This window comes from Mustela putorius, unplaced genomic scaffold (assembly GCF_011764305.1).
Source record: "Mustela putorius furo isolate JIRA1106 unplaced genomic scaffold, ASM1176430v1.1 tig00000450_pilon_pilon_pilon, whole genome shotgun sequence".
Lineage (NCBI taxonomy): Eukaryota > Metazoa > Chordata > Mammalia > Carnivora > Mustelidae > Mustela > Mustela putorius.
Window position 1 is genome coordinate 808,827 of NW_025421385.1, and position 5,528 is coordinate 814,354.

General features: G+C 48.1%; 1 long non-coding RNA gene across 1 annotated transcript; it reads left to right on the plus strand.

The window, feature by feature from the left end:
* Window positions 1-3,640: 3,640 nt before the first annotated feature.
* LOC106003504 lies at window positions 3,641-5,322 on the plus strand. The gene is made up of 2 exons (XR_006606847.1): window positions 3,641-4,294; window positions 4,467-5,322. It is a non-coding gene; the product is annotated as an uncharacterized LOC106003504 (long non-coding RNA).
* Window positions 5,323-5,528: the final 206 nt, after the last annotated feature.

Below are 5,528 nucleotides of genomic sequence, written 5' to 3' on the forward strand. Positions count from 1 at the left end.
CATCGTCATCACCCTCATCACCATCATCACCATCACAATAGTCATCACCGTCATCACCACCATCACCACCATCACCATCACCACCATCATCACCACCATCATCACCATCATCACCATCATCACCATCATCATCACCATCACCACCACCATCACCATCACCATTGTCATCACCATGATCATCACTGTCATCACCACCATCACCACCATCATCACCACCACCGTCATCACCACCATCACCACCATTATAGTTATCATCGTCATAATCATCATCATTTTCATCACCATCAAAAGACTTTCATTTATTGCTTAACTATTTGCATTGGCCTTCTAGAAGCTTTAAAACTAAAACATATTTTCCTTATTCTTTCCAGTGTATTTATTAAACAGTAAATACAGGCTCATGCCCTGGGGGAAATGACAGGGTTTTCTTACTTTTCAGCCTCATCCTTCTTGGGGTCAGAGGCTGGTTCTCTGAACAATCACTGGTTTTATAGAATCCATTTCACCAGCTCCACGGGTGTACTCTCCCAGGATCCCAGAGCAGATCCTGACCCCAACCTGGTCTCAGTGTCCTGTTCTCATAAGAAGAAGAAAAATTTATTGAGCCCATTAGTATTAAGCTGAAAATGATTATTATTACATATGTAAATGATTAGAAACCAAAACCAAATGTTTTTTAGTCCTAAGATTTTGTATTTATTCCATCTGAAGACCATGATAATGGAACAATTCTCAAAATATTGGAAGATGACACAACTATGAATCAATATTGTTCTCAAACAATCATTAATAGAGATCCATTGGCCATCCAAAATATAGCAAAGGTATTTTGTATTCCTAGAAAGGCTTTAGCTGGAGAAGTCATTTTAGTGTTGTCTACAAGTTACCACCCCAAAGATACCTACTTCCCTGACTGCAAGTATTACCCAGTGCACGAGTGGGAGGAGACTATTCTAATCTGTGTATATACTCTTCTCTCATCATGGCCCCCTAGCGCCATGTTTGGATGTACGCACGGTTGCATGTGTATAGCTCATTTGCATGTTTATAAGGGTTAAAAGTGCGTGTGTCTATGAGCATTGATGTCCTTTCAGACAACTGTGCGCAAGGATTCAAGCGATAATGTTCTCGGTCTCCTGTTACAGAGACCGAGCTCAGTCGCGGACCTGTGTCCAGCTCTCCATCCGACAAACTCTCCAGCTTGCTACAAGACCTCTGCCTTTGGAACAATCGGATGACCTTTCCAATTCAGGTCCTCTCGTTTTTTCCTTTTTCCTTTTTTTTTTTTTTTTTTTTTTTTTTTTTTTTTTTTTTTTTTTTTTTTTTTACTGAGGTGAAGTTCACAAAATAAAAAATTAGCCATTTTAAAGTGAATAAAATGCATTTAGTGCATTCACAGTGTCATGCACCTACCACGTCTGTCTAGTTCCAAAACACTTTCACCAACTAGAAGGAGGAGTCCCCTTTTCTGCTGCCCCAACCCTGACAATCACCAGTCTGCCCTCCGGTCATTCTATATCAGTGAGGTCACACCATGTCATTTTCGTGCCTGGCTTCTTTGGCTTAGCGTCATGTCTTCAAGGTCCATCCACACGGTGGCCTGGGTCGTTCCTCTTTGTGGCTTGATGACATCACATCGCCCGGGTAGCCACGTTCCTCTGTTGACGGACATTCGTTCTTTTCAGTTTGGGGCTTCTGTGAATAGTGTTGCTGCGGACACACGTGTACATCTGCGTGTTTGACCTCTAACATTTTCGAAGTCTTATCAAAAGGACATTTCGTCTTTGGAATCAATATTTATTTATCAGGAAAACATCATTAGACATTTAATGTGAGAAACAAAAGGATAATTTGTTGTATGAAGACACTCTGAGCTTTGATGTTCCTTATTAAAGCATACATGTTTATTTAAAGCCCCAAAGGACCTTTAAACCCTACTTGCTTTCCTAAATTGTATGATTATTATGGGAAATGGTATTTATAGCTGAATATTTTATAAGTATTAAACATGTAAACACTCCACTATGAATTCTTCATCTGATGCCAGAAGAATTACCCTGGGTCGTCACTGTCTGCAGAGAGTCAGCGTTCAAAGTCGTTAGAAACCAGCACATTTGAAAGGGACGCCCTTTTCCTTACTCTCTCTGCCCAAGCAGAGACAACGTGCATTCGCAAAATGCTTCCATAGTCATGGTGTGCACTTTACTTTCTTTCTTTGTTTAATGTTTGTGACTTACATCTCCAAATAGAAACTTGAAATTACTGACTTACTTTCTTTGGACTCATGGGTTCAGAATTATGGGCTGTGAATTCAGTTTGCCACGGACGCTCCGAGTGCACACGGCTGGCCTGGTAATCATCATTAGTTCACCAGTCATTTATTGTCGGTGCAACAAGCACGAAGCTGACGCAGATTTCTTCCTGTCGGCCAGATCGCCTGGTGGAAAAGAGTGTGGGTTCTGTCAAGGGGTTACTTTCTCAGTGTGTATTTTCTACCTTCCTTAGAGGGGAGTGAGGGTGAACTTTAAAAAGGCTTAAAGCGTTACAGAATGAAATCCTTATCTAGGGAGGAAATTTTTACCATCCTGTGGGGTCAGAAAGAGAGGACGATGTATTCAATGACAAGGAATGTCTTTATATTGTTAAGATTTGGACAATATCTTCCACAGATCGAGTCTAAAATAGGAAAACATCAGCTTAGGAAGCAGCGTGAACACTCAGAGTCCGTGAGGCACGTCCACGCGCTGCTGACCCGTCCTCCTCCCCGGGCACCAGCAGGCTCAGCAGAGCGGGCACCCCTGCGTCTTCACGGACACAGGCTTCATATTTCTGGGGACCCATGCGCGTGGGTGCTGGTGCCACCTGTCCCTAAATTTCTGACGCTTCTTGGTGCAGGTACGCCGCTGTCACATTTTAATAGAGGAGGCGGAGACCCAATTCTCTTCAGCACACGGGATGAGTGCGGACGATGCCAGACGCTCACGGGAAACCCTGTGGTTGCCGCCCCGGCCGCTGAAGCAGGTCACTGAATTCAAGGGAAGTGGACACCCAGCTGGCTGCCTGCAGCGGACGTCGGGGCGGTGAGGATTCTTCCCGGATGAAAGGCATCCAGCGCATCCCCCTGTCAGCAGGTGGCCACTCGGTGTCCTCAGAGGAGGCGGACAAGCGGGGCTCGGCAGTGGTTTCCGTATGTGACGTGTCAGACGTCACACAGTAGATTTGTCAGCTCTGGGCTGTGGAGCCCCAGGCTCATGGCCCCATCCCTCCTGCTCCCACACAGCCCCTGAGCGGGCACTGGGCTGGCCACAGCACAGGTGCGTGAGTTAGTCATCCATGCGACTGGTGCGTGCGTGTGTGTGTTCGTGCGTGCGTGCATGTGTGTTCACGTGTGTGCATGTGTGTTCGTGTATGTGCACGTGCGCGTGTTCGTGTGTGTATTCAGGTGTGTGCGCATGTGCACGTGTGTGTGTTCGTGCATGCGCGTGTGCATGTGTGTGTTCGTGTGTGTGCATGTGTGTGTTCAGGTGTGTGCGTGTGTGTGTTCATGTGTGCGCGCGTGTGTTCAGGTGTGTGCGCATGTGTACATGTGTGTGTTCGTGTGCACACGTGTGTTCAGGTGTGTGCGCGTGTGTGCATGCGCGTGTGCGTGTGTTAGGTGTGCATGCATGTGTGCGTGTGTGTGTGCATGCGTGTGCTCCTCGTTGCAGGGGATCTTCTCAGCACAGGAATTACACGTCATAACAAGAATTTCACTCCAATAGGTGATCTCCACTTCCAAAGGCCCATGCCACAGGTCACATCACCTGTGCACACATCACTCAGTGACAGGGACAGTGCCCACACAGGTGATGGAGCCCAGTCCGCAGGTGCAGCCACGAGCCCCTTCTCTAGCTCCCCACTTCTGTCACCTCTCTCCCTCCAAGGCCCTGACTAAGCCATCAGGTCCCCATCTCTGTAGAGGTAGATGGACAGCCTGCGTCCGTAGGTCTGTACATTCTCCCTTTAGGTGCTGGGATGACCAGGCGTGTGGTTAGAGCTCTGGCCCTCAATGGTCTCCAGGGCCGCCCCGACTGGCTGTCATGGTGCAATACGAGGGGTGTCTCCATTGACCTGGTTTGACCTTCTGGAGCCTCCGGTCTTCTGGTTTTCCAGCTGCACATCTAAGAATCAGGACACAATCCCTGACTCTCGTGGAGGGTCGGGGCAGGCTCAGCCCAGGGAGAGTGTTTCCCTCCAGGCCGGTACCTCCAAATCCCCAGCACCTGGTGATACCATTCCTTCTCCTCAAAGCAGGGTGAGTACTCTTGGGAGCTCCTGGGGGATAAGTCAGCAGAAATAAGACCAATAAAGAAGGATTGTGTAAACCAGATCCCATTAGACTTAAGCACAGACAGCTTTCATCTGCGGCCAACCCAAAGGCTCCTAGAGATAGAAACAGGAGTGTGGTTTTTTGTTTGTTTTTCTAGGAATGTTCAAAGCACAAAGCCAGCAAGATGTGCTCATCTCAGCCAAAGAACTGAGTCCTCATGGTGAAAGCCACAGGAAATCTGACACTCACCTAATAGTGTCGCCTGGAGGAAGAGTATCAGAAAGTATTTATTTAACAGTTTGATAATAATAGCCAATTTTGGGGGGTATTTCTATCCAGAAACTGAGTGTTTCTACCCTATTAGCAACTGCACCAGATTCTCAGATTAAATGTCTGGCCTGACCGACCTTCCTTCCTTCCCATAACATAGGTGGTTAAGGACAGAGCTGGCAAGTCCATGTGACAGAAAAGCCCTGAAGTCCGCGTCTGTCTCCTGCAGGCACCTGTTCTGGGCCTTGGGTCTGTGGCATTCCCGCCGCTCACAGCCGGCTTTGCCCTGGGACGGAGGCTTCGCGTCGTAAATATTGCTCTTAGCAGGATGCGTTACCTCCAAGAGGAAGGAGCCCGGTTTTCCAGAAAGAGAGTTTTTTTTTTTTTTTTTTTTAAAGATTTTATTTATTTAATTGACAGACAGAGATCACAAGTAGGCAGAGAGGCAGGCAGAGAGAGAGGAGGAAGCAGGCTCCCCGCAGAGCAGAGAGCCCGATGCGGGGCTCGATCCCAGGACCCTGAGATCACGACCTGAGCCGAAGGCAGCGGCTTTAACCCACTGAGCTACCAGACACCCCAGAAAGAGAGTTTTGATCCTGGCAATAAGGGTCTTTAATGCAAGGAGCTGGGGCACGTGACCTTGAAGAGTTGCTGGCGTTTTAGGTTCTTGGGTTTTCAGTGGGACGGATCGTGTCATCTGGCACCCGCATTGCTTTGTGTAAATAAAAGTGGAGTTTTATTTACACAAGGAAGAGTTTATTTCCCAACATGTGCGCGCTTGGAGGGAAGAGCCGCTTTGGAAGGATGGTAAGGTGTGCTGAGATCAGGAGCTGGACGCACTGGTCGCGTGGAGTCCCGCGGCCGGCGCGGCGTGGTGCCCTGCGCTTGCCCCCGGCTGGCAAGGAGGGCAGTGCCGGCGTGCCCACAGCTCCCTTCGCTCTCCTCCGGT